Here is a 20,409-nt window from a genome sequence, read left to right on the forward strand (position 1 = left end):
TGGCAAGAGTTCATTTTTTATAGCTGAGTAGTATTCCATTGTGTGTGTGTGTGTGTGTGTGTGTGTGTGTGTGTGTGTGTGAAATCTTCCAAAGGCCAGGGTTGGTTTGTACAGCAGCCCCCTACAGACTGGTGCAGTCTGCGGGTACCTGGGAGCTGAGATCTTCCCAAGGGAGTGTGGGTGACCAGAGCTGTCTTTAGGAAGAGAACTGTAAGGTGCAGAGAAACTGCTCAGAGAAGGATACCCTCCTCCTCGCTGATCTGCTGGCAACTGTACTTCACCCAATTATAAATAATAGAAACAAGGGAAAATGATCAGTGAGGGATGAAGGCTGTGCAGTAGGCTGAAGGCAGAGCCAGATGCCTGAGCTTCGAAACACTATCCTCTAACTTACTTTCCTCCGTTGACAAAACACCTTGGGCATCTTTCACTGTCAGGGATGTTGACCCATCTCTTCCTCTAAGTAGCTGCTGGGTGGTCCATGGCATAGATGGCCTCGAATTTAATTTACTTTTTTTTTTAACTTATGAACATTTAGGTAGTTTCAAAATCTTCACACTAATAGTAAAAAATAATAGTAAATAATATAGTAAATAACCACAATAATAGTAAATAACAATAATAGTAAATAAAAACCCTCCAATATGAATTTTTGCTATTTTATTTAAAAACAATATATATTTATAGAGAAAATTCTGGAAAGATACATCAAGATATTGTATCCTGGTTGTGTTTGGGAGTGAGGCATGGTGGAGTGCATTCTCTTTTCTTTTTTTTTTAAAGATTTATTTATTTATACAAGAACTGGGGTACAGTCAGAGGAGCGGGAAGATGAGAGAATTCACGAGAGACAGAGTGGGGTACAGAACAGGCAGATGGACTGAAGACACTGCTGAGGGGAGCAGCGGGTGAGACAGGAGAGGTCTGCTGCGCCATGTGGGACTCTCTCTGGCCTGCTGGGAATTGAACCCATGCTGCAGAGACTACGGACAGCTTCACAGCACAGCGCTCAACCCACTGCGCCATCGGGGAGGCCCGCATTCTCTTTTCTACTTTACTCAGAGATCTGTTGTCTGGATTGCTTATTTTTACAAGCATGTATCCTTTTTTATAATTAGAAAATTCAAAGAAAAGATATTCTGATGTCAAAGAGAAGTGAAACTTAATTAAAATTGCAAACCGCCCTGAGATTCTGATCCAATCCTTTGGACTTTCCAGGCTTTTGACTTTCTTCAAGCAGCTGCCACTCTCCATGGCATTCCCAGGAACAGGGTATCTGCCTCTCAGGCTTCCCAGGGTGGCCCTTTTGGCTTCAATAATCTGACCAGAGCCCTTGCGCCCTAGACCTAGGTCCCTTTCTCGACAGGCTGTGGTACATTCTCTGAACCTAGGCAGAGTCCGTGTGTGACTAGGCTTGCTGTGATGAAGGGTTTACTCTGCTCCCCAAAGGCTTAGGTGAACCATCCAGATTGGGGGACCGAAGACCCCTGCCAGCAGGATTGTCCAGGTACCCCAGGTCTGAGCTGCAGCACAACCTCCCAAGGGTTTGAAAGTTGCAGATGATGACCACTTTATTTCCTCTCTGAACAGAACAATTGTGACTTTTGGGAAGGGTTGGCCACCCTTGGGGAGCTGGCAGGGGACCTGACATTAGGCAGGAGGTGCACGCAACAGGCTTTTTATTGGAAAATAAAAAAATAACAGCTGTAGCAACCCTAGGCCAATAACGACCGTCATCTTAAGATCCAGATTGGGCCCTCACCCCTTTGCTTTCTCCTTGAAACTGAAAATAGTCCTTTTAGTGGGGACTCCTTGGATGATTCTGAGCATCCCCCACCACAAACAGCCAACAGTTGCCCTGTGGGATGGACCTTGAGCTTGCAGGTCACTGTCTTTGTTTTGTGAGCTTTATGAGAAAGTAAGGGGCTGAAAAGCACCAGATGAGAGGACACCTTCCCTTCCTGACATTCCTTTATTTTGACCATATATATATATATTTTTTTTTACCCATTGGGGTCATATTAAAATCTGATTTTTATCAGAAGCATGGAGAAAGCACAATTAACATGAATGAAATGTTTTGTTTAAAAAAATGAATTAAATATTTCAGAGCAATACCTGGGGAAGGCTGATGATTCAGAGATTGCCTCTTTCTACTTCTCAGCATTCTTAATAGGGATGCTGCCCACCATAGGTCCAGAAACTTTGGGGACTATGGCGTGTTAATGTTTGCTTATTAGCCCTGACCTTGAAGCATAACTAAGGAGCAGCATTGTTCATGGACCATTACCCATCGCCCAGGATGGGTGGGTGAGTGGGGCTGAATGAAAAAGTCCTGGATTCACTGGGGACTGAGCACAGAGTTGCCTCTTTAACAGCCCTCCTTCTATGCAGGTTGGGGAGCTAACCTCCCAGTCTTCGAAGGAGGCTGTGAGGGAGCGGCGCTTACCATCTGTGCTTGGGGGTTCTACCAAGATCCCCAAGAATAGCAGCAGCAACTGCAGCTGCAGCAGCTGCTTGGGAGTTAGTGTCTCGGCAAAGAAAAGCAAATGCTCTATCAAGCCTGGTCATCCCAAAGCCTTTAAGTCCTGGGTTCTGGTCAGGGTTCAGGTTTGAAAATCACTTCTGCTGTCTTGATATTTCTCCACCTTTCTCTGGATTGGCTTTGCCTTTCTGCTCTTCCTCCGTGGTTTGTGTGTTTTATCACTGCCCAAAGAAATGCCCTAATTGTGATGAATCAAAATCCTAAATGAATATCGTGTGGCCTTTGAAATGATTGTTGGTGTTCACTCCTCAGGTGTGAGATATAGCTGCCCTGTGAGATCAGGCAGGCAGTTAATGTTATCTGAATTTTGAAGACATGGAAAGAGGTTCGCCAGAGAGGTCGTGTGACTAGCCCAAAGTCACACAGCCAGTGAGTGGCAAAACAGAGTCTGTCTGACTTAAGTTCACCTTACATTTTAATCACGTGTCATTCTTTATAAGCAGCTTACAGAATCCTCCAGCAAGTGGTCATTCAGAAAAGGAAAATTTTGATGACCAAGTGACAGAGGTAGTCATGGCAACAGAATCAGGACTTTGGTCCCCCTCTTCTGACCAAGCCCAGTTCTGTTTCTCTCCTACGTGGCTTCCCACTGGGGAAGCAAATGCATCTGAACTTTTGTGTGATCACATTTCTCAGAGTCCAGTCTGTGGCTGGAAGGAGGGGCTTGTTGTCTCACACAATCTTTTTTTTTTTAAAGATTTATTTATTTATGCATACAAGAACTGGGGTGCAGACCAGAGGTGCTGGGGGTGAGAGGATTCACCAAAGACAGAGTGGGGAGCAGATCAGGTGGATCTACTGAAATACACTGCTGAGGGGTGCAGCGGGCAAGACAGGAGAGGTCTGCCGCGCCATGTGGGTCCCCTCCGTGGCTAGGGATCAAATTCACTCTGCAGTGGCTGGTGATAGCTTGATAGCGCTGTCTTTAACCCCTGTGCCACCAGTAGGCCCATGTCTCACACAATCTTAATGATGGTTGACACCGAGTCCCGATGTGGCAAGTGTCCTCAAGGGATTTGCCAAAACAGAGACATTTTTCAGGCTACAAACTTTAATGCTGTAAGAGGTCCATGGCCACCCTAGAAGACGTGGCGCCAGGTCCCAGCTGAGCAGGGTCAGACCCTGTTGTATTAAGAAGCCACCTGGACCTTTGCAGGGGAGACCCTCCCTGAGGCCTGCTTCTTATTTCAGCTCTTGTGACTTAATCCTTTAACTGTAAAGTTTCCCTGCTCTTTCAGTCTGGCCTCCAAGTTAATGCTCTCTAAATGCAGCTTTTGTGATGTGAACTTCTCTTCCTCTGAGGGATATTCAGGTAAAAAAAAGAAAAAGGCTAAATTGGTTTTCCAAGTGGATCTTTCCACAGTGATTTATTTCCCTGGGAAAGGCTTAAGCTCAAATGTCATTTCTGGTTCTCGCTGTGGTCCTCCTCTGAGCTGAAGGGCTGGAGGGTACAGAGCTCAACTGCGGGGTACCCGATGAGGCGAAGGAGAGCAGGTCGTGGAATCTGGGGCAGGCTAACAAAGGATGCTTGGGGGGGGACAGAGAGGAGGGGGACAGGGGACAGCAACTGGGGTCCCATTGTCTGTGGTCCAGGGGAAAGCTGAGATAGCTCCGGGCTATCTGATTCTCCTGTGAGGAAGCCGCTAAGGGCTATTGCAAGATTTTAAGCCTCCACTCAAGCATTTCCAGGAATAGCCACACATTGGCTGCCAAGCTCCTTATCAGATGATCTCAGCAGGCACCTTCTCCGGAGACTTCCACTCTTGGGTGGTTCAGAGGGGAGGGTTGAAGACCTGGAGCCAGCGGGGTGGCCCTTAAGACGAGACCCTGAAGGAAGCTGGTAGGGTGGCAAACAAGCTCGCTGAACTTGTGACTGCCTATGGGGACAGGGTGTCCCCCCATCTTCCTCTCATTCTTCAGATTTTCGTACTCTGCACCCTGAGGGCCTTTTTTGGCTGTAAAGGAACTGGGCCTGGCGGTCCTGCCCCATTGCCATGGCTCAAATAGGTGAACATGCTTTTGCCTCATGAGGTGGGGGGTGGAGAAGGGGTGGGGCTGTGGAGAAGGGGTGTGGTGTGGAGAAGAAGTGGGGTGTGGAGAAGAGGAGGGGGCTAGAGAAGCAGGGGTATTCCGAGAGAACCAGACATGCTGTACTGCTCAGGCATCTCAAATCCGAGTGTCTCCTCCTTCCACCTGGACCCCTGCTGTTCTAGAGGCCTCTGATAAAAGGCGGAACTGCATGGCTGCCCAGTGATGGGGCACGATTTCCCCTGGTCCCTCACAAGTCCAGTGTGCCATGTGGACGTCTGAGCAGGGCAGCTCCTGGCAAGAGGGGTGAGCGGAGGGGCCTGTATATCACGGAGGGCAGGTGGGCCCAGCTCTCTTGCTTCTCAGGCTTGGACTTGCCCTAGGACTTGAGGAGCCTGGAGGAGATGTGTGGAGACATTTGGAAGAGACAAGAGGGTGAGAGACTTGCGGGGTGCTGTCCTTGGCAGAGACAATATCAGCCGTTGTCTTGATTTGTACTTTTATTTTGCTCCTTTTGTCCCAGACCTGCTGGCCCCTCCTTCCTCTTCCTGTGTTTCTCTTCCAGAAGGTGCCTTAGACTGTGATAACCTCCTGGGTCTCACTGGTCCTGCTTCAGGTTGACCCTGTTTTGCTGGGCATTTGCCCACAAGAGAATTTGGGGTGTTTTATTAGAAAAATATCCTTTCTTCTCCTCTGCCTCTATATGCACTAATTTAGTAAAGATCTAGCACACAAAGGGTCTGCCTCCTCTGTCTCTGTGGTGGGGGGCAGGACCGTGTTTTAGAGCATGCACTCCACAAGCTTGGGCTCCCTCAGCACCCCTCAGAGGCATACTAATACTGTGTGTGTGAGTGTGAATGAGTCTTTGTGTAAAAAACAGTGAAGCTTGGGCGGGACCTCTCCCCCTGACAAGGATAAACTACCTCCACCACCCTCTCTCCCGCTGGGGCACTTGTTAGAAGGGAGGGAAGGGGAGCAGCCCTTCCCTCAGGAGTCCTGACTTGTTTGTTCATTTGAACCCAGTAGCTTAAAACTTGCTTCCATAGGGACACCAGGGAGGCTTTCAAAGACCTCGCAGCTTTGTGGCTTGTGCCCTATATTTTAATGTTCTTTTACTCTCTGTAGTTCTGTTCTTGTTTTTCTGCTAGCAGAAGCTGGGTTAGGATCTTCTGGTGAGTGGAAACCACACTGGGCTTCCTGTTTCATGAAAATATGATGCTCCCGAGGGACAAAATAAAACAGGAGTCAAAAGGCTCTGTGTGGAGAACCAGCCTACAGAGAGCACAGCTTTTTGGTTTTGGCATCTTTTGACAATGACCGAGGCATATTCCACATTGTCCAGGGGGAGCAGGAGAGTCTCACGTCACGGGCTTGGGTCCTGACAGATTTATATTGGACACATGTTTTAACCTCTCAGGTCCTTTATTTAATAAAATGGAGACAATGATAATATTGCTCCTTGGGTTATTGTGAGAAGTAAATAAGAGCACGTGGAAACTTCTGAGAACAGTGCTGGACACGAAGACACTCTGCGTCAGCTAATGTTAGTCTTTCTGTTGATCGCTCTTTGTCATATATAATTTTTCAAGTGATCCTTATGGCAGCTCCATCATGGGGATGTTTTGCCTCCTCCACAGCCCACTGGCATGTCTACCAAGTACCTCAAACCAGACCTATTCAAAAGCTAACTCTGGATCCCTTTACTCTTCTGTCTTAGGAAACGATAGCTCTAGTTTTCTATTTTCCTACTCACCGTTTTCCTTGTGTCTTATTTCTCCTCTTCCCCTCACACCCACACATCTGCTCCATTGGCAACATCCCATTGGCTCTAAACTTCAAAATCTAATGTGGAGCCCAGCCTCCTGTCACACCTCCAATGACACCTCTACCCCCGACTACCAAATGGCATCCTGATCGTTCTCTCTGCTTCTGCAGGGAGAAATTTGCATCTGAGCTCTTCATTCCTATGTCCCCAGTACCTTGAACAGTGTCTGGAAAATAGTAGGTAGCTCAGTCAATGTTCACTGAATAAGTGACTTAATTGATATGCATTTTATAGGTAAGAAAACTTAGTTTAGGTAGTGTATCATAAACCCCTAGAGTTGACCTATTTTTTTTTTTTAATAATTAATGTAAGTACCAGACTCAGGGATGCCCAAGCATCCATAACAACAGGACATCCACTTTAAAGTGCGGAAACTCAAACGCATTGTCAGCCAGGCTGGAAAGCCAGGCCACTTGCCCACCGAGGCGCCTTTGTTTTACAGCTCCCAGCTGATTTAGATAATTGGTCAGTGGGAACCGCCTTGCATCCTTTCCCTTCTTTTATCTCTCTTTTGGGCACCTTGCAATCAGAAGAACCCTTTGGATTCTTCTGGTTGTAATATCAAGAGCCTGAGATTGACACAAAAGAGGTAGCTAATGCAATTTACATCACTGTGTATCTCCAGGTATCACTGGGAATCAACAGGATATTGGTGAAAATTGTAACATCTCCTAGGTAAGTAGATGGCAAATTAAAAACTCTTTCATTTAATTTTAAGCTCTGGTTACTTTACCTTATAGTATTTACGACCTACCTACCTTCCTATCTGTCTGTCTATCTATCTATCTATCTATCTATCTATCTATCTATCTATCTATCTATCTATCTATATCTATCATCTCTCTCTCTCTCTCTCTCTCTCTCTCTCTCATCTATCTATCAATCTTATATTCCCCCTCACTGTCTCCATGGTAAAGAAAAAAAGTGTTCATGGGTGGATTGCATCCCCTTAAAATAATTCAGGTGTCGAAGTCCTAAGTAACAACGTCCAATCCCAAAAGTTACCTCATGAGAAGATAAGGCTGTAGCAGAGGAAAGATAACTTTCCCTCTACCTTTATGATTTCTTGGCTGAGACATCTGTATTAAAAGACAAATTAACAGGAAGAAAACAAACAAAAGTTAGCATGTGTAACACATGCATACCTGGGAGATACTGAAGAAAAATGAGAAGCTCTCTGGAGTGGCTTAGAATTCAGGATTAAATACTGTATTCAGCTAAAGACAAAAGAAAAAAAGGTGGCGTGAGGAGGCTACTTGGAAACCAGGGTGAACTAGGGTAAGCTTTGCAGTGCAGATGTCAGCAGGTGCGTTCTCCAAACAAGGTCTAAAGTTCTCCCTGGGGATTAACCTTTCTCCTTCCTGATGGGCAGGGAAAGAGGGACACCCTTGTAAATTTGGGTCCTGCTTTGAGGTGAATAGAGGGAGGCAGTGAGCTTGAATTTGCTTCTCCTCCATTGCCGTCAGCTCAAGATGATCCTAGTGCCAAAATGGCATAATTTGGAGTGCATGTTCTAATATCATCTAAAGAGCTGATTGAGGTAAAATGACCTCATAGGGTTAGGTCCTATTCCGGTGTGACTGGAGAAGAGGGGGCAGCGAGCAACGACAGAGGAGAGGCCACGATAGGAGGTCAGCTGCAAGCTTCAAAGAGACTTCAGGAGAAATCAGACCTGCCGATGTCCTGATGCAGAACTGTGAGGAAAGCCACCCAGTCTGTAGTATGTTAGGGTAGCCGGAGCTGACTGTGTTAGGGAAGGAGTAAATCTGGGTGCTTACTGTGTGCTTTAAAGGGGAGAAAATGGACTAAAGCAAAAGCAGCCTTAGAATTTGCTTATTAGGGGACTCCTTGGTGGCACAGGGGTTAAAGTCTCAGCACTATCAAGCTATCCCCAGCCACTGTGGCCTGAGTTTGATCCCCGACCAGGGAGCTGACCCACAGGGCACAGCAGACCTCACCTGTCTTGCCCGCTGCTCCCCCTCGATCCACTTGTTCTGCTCCCCACTCTGTGTCTGGTGAATCCTTGCACCCCCCACACCTCTGTCCTATACCCCAGTTCTTGTTTGCATAAATAAATAAAATAAATCTTAAAAAAAGAATTTGCTGATCAAAGAGAACCAAGAGCTGGTAGCTTCAGCAATAGGCATCGCGTGTGCTTATGTATAACAAGTGTGTTTCTGTGCAATCCACACGCAAGTGAAGGAGAAAGGGCTGGAAAGGGACCTGTAAGTGGTTGCTCTTAGGGCGTCACATGTGTCTTCTTTAGAGTATGGCTGGGGAAATTTTAACACATGATGAAAAAACTTCTTTGACTATGGTGTGGGACATTCTTTTTCCCACACGTCCATGTGTCCCGTACCTGTGATTCATGATGTCCGTCTTTCAAATGCAAGGTGGCAGGCAGTGGGCTGCTTTCCAGGGTACCTATAACACAGTCAATGTGCTATTTTCTGGAAAAGAATATTTATTGTTTTAACAGCTGCACTTTTACTTTCTGGGATTTAAAAAAAAAATTGCCTGCACCCACCAATGACTTATAGGGATTGGAGAGCATAGCTTTGAAATTCCCAATTTAAAATATCCTACAGGTTTTTAAAAACTGCCCCCAAACCACAGCGTTTTTCCATTCTGACTGCCTCTTTACCTCTGGAATGATTGAAAAATCAAAAGCAGTTTTTAGCATACAGAGACTGGCTGGGGTTTTGGTCAAAAATTGTGTGTAGTTATGGCAATGCTTAGCATGAACCAGACTACTCTGGACACCTGCTTATCCAAGGAGAGCCAGTATCTATGGTATTCAGAACTCTTGCAAGTTCACATTTAATTTTCCTGAAGGTATTTGTCTTCAAAGAAAGATTTGCTTTTGAAGGGTTGCTGATGATATTGCAGTGCTAAACTCCCTGGGTTATTTGTTTTTGAGATGGTATATAAACTACTAACATTATTATGACACAATTACCAGTAAGTAATCATCCAATTGCCATAAACATGTCCCTCTCAAAATATTGCAAATTAATATTCATGCTTTCCTTGAATCCACCATTCTGAGCTAATGGGTGCTTGCATAGTTCATCAAAATGTACATTTTTTTCCCCAGTGAAAAGGAGAATTATAGTTCTTCATCTTGAGGTATGGGAAGATTCTTGTGACTGCAGCATTATTAGTTGTTTTGAAAGACAGTTTCCCTGTTACTGATGCAGCTACTAGCTATGAACTCTGCTTCTAAGGCACAGAGCTCTGCTAAAGCATCTGCTCTCCCTCAGGGCTTATTGTTTGAAGCACAGTATGGTCATTCCAACCTGGAGATTTACCAGGATACATAATCCTAAGTAACTGTCCTGTGTAATAATTGTTTATGTTCTTCTAAGAGTTGACAGTTTGGTCACTGTTAAGGGGTGGGTCTTAGACTCTCGCGAATGAGTAAATGATATCCCCTCCCCTAAACCTCAACTTCTACCAAAAGGAAAAAAATGTCCAATCATGCAATGGTTTAGAAATATAAAATTCACAAAGGTTATTGGAGAGGGAAATCTGGGCCAGAAAAGTAGTCCTGGGATAAATCAGTAGGTCTTAAAATTAAATGTGCACGGACTGAATTTCCTTCTGTGCTAAAGGGTGGCAATAGTGTTTTCTGCTGACCCAACCGGTTACATCAAAGATGATAAGAATATCTTATACTCTCCAAGCCTGAGCTCAGTGATTTTAAAACCCTCAGACAGACTTTTGTGTACCAAACACATATTTATAAGTGCAAATACACAGCGGTGTGCTGCTAAGTGCCTCATTACCAGCTCTCCCATGACACATGGTGAAAACCCTGAACTTCAGGGATCATCTCCAGCCGATTTAAACTTCCGCGGCAGAGGGCAAGCTAACAGGGAGACATCCCCCAGTGCAGGGTTGGGAAAAGTGTGCACAGTTGGCACAAGAAACTTCCAGACATCATAGATTACAGAATGGAAAACAAAAACGTTGACAGGGTGAAGGAACACATGACTTTTGAATGAATAAACCTGAAGTAAAAGGTAACATATGTAGGTTAATTTGATATTATACTGAGGGTCTGTGGATTAAAGAAGAGAGTTGAAAGGGAGTGTTAATACCAACCTATCTTCCTCTGGAGGCTGACCTGTCCTCTTTGGAGGCAGCAGGGCTGAAGGAGGATGTGAGGCCTGGAGTCAGACAGGTATGGATTTGAATTTGGCCTCTACCAATTCACAGTTTTGAGTCTATGGACAAGACATTTAATTCCTTTTAACCTCAGTTTTTTCATTTGTCAATGGAGATGCTAAGAGTTGCCTTGGAAAGTTCTCCTGATGATTAGACTAAAGCATAGTCTCTAATCAGTGCTTGGCTGTAAGGTGGGTGTTCATTATTATGAATTGTACCTGCTTTTTTCATTTTACTTTGTTTACAATAGTTGGGTTACATTGTTCTTTCAATGTATAAATCTCTGCAAATTATCCTCTTCTATTACATAGATTTAATTAGATAAAAGATGCCAAGGTTTCAGGCATGTAAGAAATATTTAAAAATATATTGTTGGATGAATGGATACTTGAAGTTCACATTATTGCTTGGGTTTTCCACAAACTAGAAATCTGTGGAATAAACCTTTGACTTCTTTTTTTTTTTTAAATCGTTCATATCTAAGAAGTTACCAATTACTGATGATTTTTCATTCCTAAATTAAAAAAAAATTTCTGCCCCTTCCTCTTTCTGTGCTTTCTGCTGGGTTAGTCATCATTATCCTCATGGCTTCTCTGCCTCCTGTCTGGAGCACTGTAAAACCATCCTCAACCAGATTGTCTGCCTCTAACCCAATGGTCTATGTTCTTTAAGGACCAATATTTTCTTGTGCTTATTTTGTCTCAAAGTCCAACAAAAATTCTGCCTCAATAAATGTTGATGTGATTATGGTAATGCACGAGCCAACTTTTGGGTAAGCAAATAATTGATGTCATTTTCTGGGTTGGAAATTACCTTCTAAAGTGCCATCCTCTGGGTTTCCTTATGTGTCCCCTCACATGCCATCGACTTTGGTGACTTCAAAATCCACATTGCAGACCCTCCCTGTAAGCCTCAGGTTTCAGGGCTACAGATTGGCCTCGATATTTCTTGGTGCTACTCCTGCTTGGTGAGGTGGAGTGTCACCAATAACCCAGTCCTATAACTGGGCTATTCCTGCATTCACCCACCTGGGGATGCTCTTTCTCTTGCTTGGACCCTGTCCCACTCGGGTGAGCCTCTTTGCAACCAGAGGTTACTGATGGAATAATTAAGGTTCAGTTCCCTGAATTAATGGAGGTTGGACTAAGCTTTAAAGGACCAAGGTGGAGAACACTGAATCTTTACTTGCCCTCAGCTGTCAGGAGTGGATTTCTGTGAGTCTGAATGGAAGCCAGTGCACAAAGACAGAATTCAAATCAGGTGCTTTCTTTGCTTAACCTTAAATGATGCTGTTCAGCAAGCTGAAATCACGCAGATAAGAAGGTGAAAAGTCCAGTAGAAGTGGAGTTTCAAACTAGCATAAATGAAAGGTTGTCTGCATGATTAGCAGTGGCTCACTTCTACCAAATTCTAAACACCCAGAATTGTTACAACTGGGATTTTTAAGTTGATTTTGCATGCACACACACATAAACGTGCACACACTTACTTATATTCTCCCTACCATTTAAAACTTTTCTGTTAGTATAAAAATTTGACCACATTTATAACTCAAATTCCATAGTGTCTTATAACAGACATATGGTCTTGACCTTTCTTCTTAGACACCCAAAGTTTAAATTTGGGCTCTGCTACTTAGAGTTGTGTCACTTTGAGTAAATCACTTAGTGTTTTTGAGACTCCATTTCCTCATCTACTATCTGCCTCTGTGAGTGGTTGTGAGGTCTTGGTGAGACAGTGGAAGTAGACCCTACATCACAGGGCCTTGTAGCCAATTGATGTTCTAGAAATGTCATCTTCTCAGTGATGAGGTCATTCTATTTTTATTGCCCGAGACTTGTCTTCATTTTTCCCAACTCTTCTAGGCTCCAAGTTCCCAGTATATTTTCCCTTTGTCATGCTTTAGCAGTTATACGTTTCTAATGTAGAATATTACATGTGGAATTGTGGTGTGTTTCCATTTGGTGGGTTGCACAGGTGTGTCTGTGTTTCCAAATGCTTCTTCTTCTCCAGCAGACATCAGAGACCATTTTTTAATGTATTTCAGCATTGTTCTAAATGGTTTGGCAAACACACCAATCAGCTTCTTATACTAAGGATGTGCTGCAGTGATATTTGATTGACTTTAAAATCTAGAGTGGGCCAGGAAGTGGTGAGTTAACATTTCAACTCTTGGATGGTTTTAAATGAGATAAAGGAATAAAAAAGGGCTAGATCAACTTTGAAGAGATGTCTCTTCCAACTCATAATTTTATTACGAGGTCTTTTACTACATAAAGTTGGGAAATATTTTGTTTCCATTTAGTTATTCATTTGACATCTTTGTGACAGGTGCCATCCAGTTAAGACAAATGGCACTCTCTTAATATCCTTTGACATTCATTGTACACCATTTGTGATTTTGTGTTTGAAAACAAATCATTGCCACAAAGGAAATCACTCAGGAGGTCTATAATAATGAGAAATTATAATGTATTTGCATTTCTTTTTTTAATACATTTTTTAAGGTTTATTTTTATTTATACAATAGCTGGGGTACAGGCCAGATGTGCGGGAGGGTGAGAGAATTCACCAAATACAGAGCGAGGAACAGAACAGGCAGACTGACGAAATACACTGCTGAGGGGAGCAGCGGGCGAGACAGAAGAGGTCTGCCATGCCATGTGGGATTCTCGCTGGCCGGCCAGGATCGAACCCGTGCTGCAGAGGCTGCGGACAGCTTCACAGCGTGTTGCTCAACTGCCTGCGCCACCAGGGAGGCCCTTTTTAAAAAATATTTATGCATACAAGAGCTGGGGTATAAGCTAGAGGTGGAGGGTGGTGGTGAGAGGAATCACCAGAGACAGAGTGGGGAGCAAAACAGGCAGATCTTCTAAAATACACTGTTGAGAGGAGCAGTGGGCGAGACAGGAGAGGTCTGCTGCCCCATATAGATCAGCAACCTGGCCAGGGATCAAACTCATGCTGCAGTGGCTGCTGATAGCTTCACAGTGCTGAGGCTTAACCCTTGCACCACCAGGGAGGTCCATATTTGGTTTTCTTAAGAATTATTTGTTAACATAGGACAGCATACTCACCTGCATCTGTTGAAAAAGGTGCAGCCACCTTCCTTTCCTCCAATGTGACATTTTCTTGATCAGAACTGACATGGCAGGATCTTTGATCCAATATATAGGAGGCAAGATTTGGCACCCTTGGCTGGAATGGGCAGAAGAAGGGAGAGAGGATCTGAAATATCTGATTATTCAAGGTACAGCAGGAACTGAGCTTTCTGTATGCAAGCCAAATGAAATTATTAAGGCTAACCTTCTCACTCAGCACTTAATAGGTAATCAATTTTCACTACCAACAGTAGAGGGTAGAAATCAAGGAGGGAATGATAATGCTGTGTCTTTACATTTGTGAAGGGCTTTAGAGAGTGCAGAATGATTTTGCACATATTATTTCATTTAGTTTTCACAGCAACATAAAATTGGCCCAGACACTCATGCATACATGTATTCGTTCATCTTGTAAGAATTATTTAACAAATATTTTGGGGGCCATCAGCTGTCTGCAGCCTGTGTGATAAGCCTTGGGAATAGACTGGGCATGAAGACAAAATGATATTACCCTTCTATTTCTAGCAATGAAGGGACAGATGCATTAGAGGGTCTTGAGTGACCCCCAGTTACATGAAGACATGGTCAGTTTGGAACCTAGTGGGGTGACCTGAATCTTGGTCCATAAATATGGGCTCATAATTTATGGAACTTTCATTTTTTTAAAGATTTATTTTATTTATTTATGCATACAAGAACTGGGATGTAGGCCAGAGGTGCAGGGGGGGGGGGAGAGGATTCACCAGAGACAGAGTGGGGAGCAGAACAGGTGGATCTACTGAAATACACTGCTGAAGGGAGCAGTGGGCAAGACAGGAGAGGTCTGCCGTGCCATGTGGGTATCTCCCTGGCCGGGGATTGAACTCATGCCACAGTGGCTGCCAATAGCTTGATAGCGCTGAGACTTAACCCCTGCACCACCAGCGAAACCCTTGAACTTTACTTTCTACCACTTAACTTTGACATCAAGTTCCTGTCTCACTGCTCATGAAATACTTAACTTGAAATCTTTTGGACATGTGCCCAACCCACCAGTTCCTGTGAAAGTTCTTGGGCAATAGAGAATTCTGGGGTGCTGGGGGGGGGGCCTCTGTGCAGTTGTCATCTTTGTGCCTATGTCTGTGTGCTGACATTACCAGTGTCTTTTTCCTCTTAAACAGGTCACCAAGGCACTGTTACTCTGGGACCAAAGGCCTTTTCCTTTGTTGCCAGCAAGTACCTTCCGCCTCCTCCCCTCAGCTGCTCTCAGGGTTCTGTTCCAGGGAAGCACCCTCCCTTCATACTTCTCCAACATGTCTTCTCCATATCTGCACTTATTTTCCCACTCTCAGGTGCGGGGATTTGGGCACCAAGGTCAGGATGTCAGGGTATGCCTCACCTCATCCTTCTGCTGAGGCCAAGGACACAGAGCCAAGCTCCAATCCTGATGGGAGGCAGGGGATGGGGCGAATCAATGGAGAAATAGGCATAGGTTTTATATCCAATAGTTTAGTGAGACAACATAGATGGAGTTGGTCAGGCCAGTTGTGAAAACAGCCCGTCTGTGATTAGTCTACCTGCTCAAGGTGAGGGCTATATGTGCAGGGAAATCTGGAAAGTTCACCTGCCCTCTCCATGTAATAGCAAGGAGAGAGCACCCAAAACTCCAGGCTCAGCTCTCAGATAACTGGGAAAATGTTAGAATTGGAGAAATAATTTAAAGTGATTCACGGGATGGAAGCCCTGCCTTATGGTCGAAAATTGAAATAATAAAATGTGCATAGATTTTCCAAGCAATTATTAACTGGGAAAGACGAGACTCTCCTGTGGTTCAGAGCAGGGGCATGAAAGCAACGAGGCAAAGGGAAACTTCCTGTGGGAAAACAGTTGACAGCCATTGGCACAAGTGAAAACTCAGCCTTTGGAGTGATTACTTTTTAGCGGGAGGTAAGGTCAGTTGCACAGAAGTTTTATTAAGAGAAATACTTAACATGATATGACATGCCTATCCCCAGATTTTGCAGACTTTGGGACATTTGGGAACATATTAATAATATGTCCTGATTGGAAATGACTCTCATGGGGCTGGGGGTGGGGGTGGAAACGCCTGCATCCAAATGCCTTTTTGTGCTACCAACCTCAAGAAGTGAAGTTTCCAGTCCCCTTGCGTTAAGTCACGCTGGAGAGCTCAGCGTTTCCCAGGGACACAGAGTCTCAATCTGGCTGCTGTCCAGTTGCTCAGGACACTCGTCCCTGCGAGGCTGCTGCATGGTCACCCAGAATGGGCGGCCTGGAGCAGAGGGGAGGGACTAAGGGGGCTGAGCGCAGTTCTGGGCTCTCCACAGGGATCTTGGTTCTGGGGGGAAGAGGGGCTGACTCACATCCTAGGTTCCCCCTCGCTCCCTGTGCCTCGCCCCTGGCATCGGAAGGTGGCAGCAGAGGAGCTCTCTCCCGCGCTGCACAGCTCCTGCCTCTGCCCAGCAGGACACAGCCATTCACCAGGAACGCGGGGCAAAGCCTTTTGCAAAAGCACATTGCTCTTGTTCGAGGAAGATAAGTGTATAAACTGTGCAACTGCGTTCATCAGTTCATTTCGGGGCAATGTGAGATAGGAGTAGGGCAAAAAATAAAATTCCCAGTAGCAGCACTATCTGCTCGTCTTCCATAGGCGCAGCCGGTTGGGCTCACAAGGGGTGGATTGCTACTGAGTTGACAGCTGCCTTTCCAGTCTCCTTGCTCAGCCCAGAACCGCAGAGTGCAGCCGCTCCAGGGCCCCTGCTGAGGCTTTTTCCATGTAAACCACGTTGCTCAAACCTCTGACTGGCCTTAAATGCTTGTGTCGGTTCTGCCCACATTTCTCAGTTCATCTGTCCGGCCCAGCCTCGCCTGTGTCATGGTTCTGAAGCGAAAGGAACACATTCTTTGCCAGATTCTTCTAGAGACACAGTGGGGTGTGTGTGTGTGTGTATGTGTGAGTGTGACTGCATGTATACGTATGCATGTGTAAGTGCGTACGTGTATGCATGTGTATGAGTGTGCGAATGTGTGTGTGAATGTATTTATGTATATGTATGTGTGTAACTTTGTCTATGAGCATATATGTGTGTGCAAGAGCATGTGTGTGTGTGTGTGTGTGTTTGGGGATATGGAGTGATGAACAGTGACCTCTTATTCTTTCCAATCCCAGAGAAAAACAATTCATCCTGAATTTCTTTTTTTTTTTTGTTTCTTTTCTCCTTGTTTTGTTACTTCCATTCTCACATGTATTGTCAAATTATGCAAAGTTGCTAACCATGTGTTTGTCTAAAGTCCACATGACAAGGTAATAAAAAATGTAAGTAGAACATGGGGAATACTTTAAAACTGGTATCGTTCAGTTACAACAGACTATCTAACTAAATTGACTCAAAAATTGGGGGATTATCATGGCACGTATTGAGGAAGGAGGCAATTGTCCATTTGGTTATCTGGGTTCAATGACATCTGGGTTCTGGCCTGCTCTTGCCTTCCTTCTCATAGCTGGTTATTGCCTATATTTTCAAAATCACCACGCAATGATAATAAAGAAAGACATGTAAAAGAGACATTTTCATCCATGTCTTCTATTTATCAGGATAAAAGAATCTCTCCTAAAAGTCCTGCTGGCACCCACTGGCTGAAATCGGGTCGTGTAAACATCTCTAAATCAATTACTAGCACATAGAAGTGGGTTTACCTGGATGAGCTGACAGCAATCATGATTCTCACCTGAGGTTGCGTCCCACTTCCTTGAGCATACTGCAGTGAACATCGGAATAACAGTGGTTTCTCTGAACAGAGAAGAGGTGTGTGAAGTGGTTCCTGGATGGCAAACAGTGAGACTGGCTGGCACAACCCCCAAGTGCATGCTGCAGCCCTAGAGACTTACTCGCATATTCCTGAGGAACAGCAGGAAAGGGAACTCCTCCCAGCGGACAGGACTTTGGGCCATGCCATGCCACCGGTTATTCACTTTGGAAGGACAGGTGACTGCTGGTGTTCAATGCCAGTGATCTCTGGGCAGTGTTGACAGTTTGGCTAGTGGTCAAGGGCTTGGATCAAACACAGTTAGAACATTGGTGACGAGGAGGTCTGGGGAAGAGATATGTGGATGGACCTCTCAGAATGGGCATGGGGCATGAATGTGTTTACACTCATGGGAATGCCCACAAAGGAAAAGAGAATTTTCAACAAGCAGGTGGCAACATAACATGAGTGCCCAAGTGGACAACAACAGACACTAAACCTGAACTCCTGATGATGTGGCTTCATTTCTTGGAAGACTGTCATGGAAAGGGCAATGATATTTCCTGCTTGATCTACCATGTCTGGATTTTGCAATACCTCATTTCCCATGATATTCTGCACAATCTATCTTTCTACCAGGAACACATTTTATTTATTTATTACTTTATTTTTAAAGATTTATTTATTTATGCATACAAGAGCTGGGGTGTAGGCCGGAGGTGAAGGGAGGTGAGAGGATTCACCTGCGACAGAGTGGGGAGCAGAACAGGAGGACTGACTGAAATACACTGCTGAGGGGAGCAGCGGGTGAGACTGGAGAGGTCTGCTGCACCATGGGCCAGCTCTCTGGCCAGGGATTAAACTTGAGAAGCAGTGGCTGGGGATTGCTTCACAGTGCTGAGACTTAACCTATTGTGCCATCAGGCAGGTCCAGGGAACTCATTTTAGAATGAAAGAAGTAAGGCAAAGCGTTTTGATTACAAAGTGGAATTAGGGCTGCCTTTTTTTAGCTATAATGTTGCAATGAACATAGGGGTACAGTTATCTCTTCAAGATTCATTTCCTTCATGTATATACCCAGAAGTAGGATTGCTGGATCACATACTGGTTCTGTTTTTAAGTCTTTGAGGAACTTCCATACTGTTTTCCACATTCCACAGGGGTTGCCCAATGTATATTCCCATCAACCTTGCACAAGAGTTCCCCTTCACATTGTAAACAGCATTTGTTATCTCTTATCTTCACAGTTTTCATTATAGTTTTCATTATAGGTGTGATAATGTCATTGTGGCTTTAATTTACACTCCCTGATGATTATAATGCTGAGCAACTTTTCATATACACCTCTTGGCCAATTTGTATCTTCTTTGAAAATCTGTCTGTTCAAGTGCTTTTCCCATTTTTTTTAAGATCATTTGTTTTTGCTACTGATGAGTTCCTTTGTATTTTGGGTATTCACTCCTTATTAAATATATAGTTTGCAAATATTTTCTCTCATTCCATCTGCTATCTGTTCATTTTCTTTTCTTGCCTTGTTTTATAAAACAATAATACTCTAGAACTTATTCCTGAGTATTTCCTTAAGGAACATCAATTCTAGCCTCTCTGATCTTAGGTTACTGCCTTGTTTAATTTTCAGTCTAGTACTTGGTCCTTTTGATAAGGAGAAAAACATTTATATACAAAAGAGCAATGGGTACCTGAAGACATATCTTTGACCTCTCCAGCTGGAGGTGGGAACCACTGAGTGCTTCCAGAACTTTTTCATTTTCTTGATCATTTCTTTTGTGGTGCAACAGTTCTTTAGTTTGATATAGCCCCACTTTATTTTTGCTTTTGTTGCTTGAGGTTTTGATGTTATAGCCAAAAAAATCATTGTCCAAACCAAAGTCAAGGAACTTTTTCCCATTTTTATTTTCTAGGTGTTTACTATTTCAGGTCTTATATTTAGTTTAATCCAGTTTGAGTTATTTTTGTGAGTGGTTTAAGATTATATTCCAGTCTCATTCTTCTGCATGTGGATAATTTTCCCAACAATATTTATTGAAGAAACTATCCTTTCCCCATTCATTATTCTTGGTTCTCTTCCTTGTGAAATATTAGTTAATTGTATATACGTGGGCTTATTTCTGAGCTCTGGATTCTGTGCTATTGGTTTATTTGTTTGTTTTTAATGTTAGTATCATACAGTTTTGATTACCATAGTTTTGTAATATAGTTTAAGACCCAAATGTATGATACCTCCAGCTTTGTTGTTATTTTTTCTTTTTTAAGATTGCTTTAGCTATCTGGGATCTTTTGTGATTCCAGGCACATTTTAAGATTTTTTTTTTCTATTTCTGTGTAAAATGCCATTGGATTATCTGTTGTCCACTCACCATCACCACCACTCTTTCTTAAGGTCTCGTCTGTTTTAGAGAAAGGAAGCTGGGGACCATATTTCCCGTCAATATATTGTGCCGAAATGAGGGCAACTCATATAAGACATGCAAAGCAGAATATGAAGAGAGACCATTATAGCACTGTGGCAGTTGTTGTTCAGATACCCGAAAATTTATAGGAACTTTTTGCAAGTTCTTGAAAACGACTCCCTTTGCTGCTATAGATTTTAAAGTTTGTTGGGAGATTCCCAGAGGATTTTGACAATTCTAGAAGTTTCTCAGTTAGCTCTTGAGTACTTTGGTGCTTCAGACAGATTGTGTATGCTGATTTACATGAACTTTGTTTCCCTAGTTCTTTCAACTCATAGGTAAGCCCCTAATTTACTATATGAAAACCTTTAATTTATGGAATATATATAATGGTTTCTGTTTTCCTAATCTAAGCTTGACTGAGTTAAAGATTCATATTGGTTTAATTGCTATAAAGATGAACTACTATATCTATTTGTGTGTGTGTGTGTGTGTGTCTTGTGTGTGAATTGGCACATGTGTGCAAAATGGAAAGAGGGGGAGTTATTTAAAATCATAAAATATCATTAGTGTGAAATATGAACA

At 43.8% G+C, this 20,409-nt stretch overlaps 1 long non-coding RNA gene across 1 annotated transcript in view; it reads left to right on the forward strand.

Moving 5' to 3' along the window:
• The first annotated feature begins 7,036 nt into the window (after positions 1–7,036).
• Positions 7,037–20,409, forward strand: part of LOC129145423 (uncharacterized) — a 40,955-nt gene continuing 27,582 nt past the window's right edge. The window contains exon 1 of the long non-coding RNA XR_008550959.1: positions 7,037–7,073. This is a non-coding gene — a long non-coding RNA (uncharacterized LOC129145423). The remainder of the gene's footprint in view (positions 7,074–20,409) is intronic.

This window comes from Talpa occidentalis, unplaced genomic scaffold (assembly GCF_014898055.3).
Source record: "Talpa occidentalis isolate TD23 unplaced genomic scaffold, MPIMG_talOcc4v2.1 talOcc4.11, whole genome shotgun sequence".
Taxonomy (NCBI): Eukaryota; Metazoa; Chordata; class Mammalia; order Eulipotyphla; family Talpidae; genus Talpa; species Talpa occidentalis.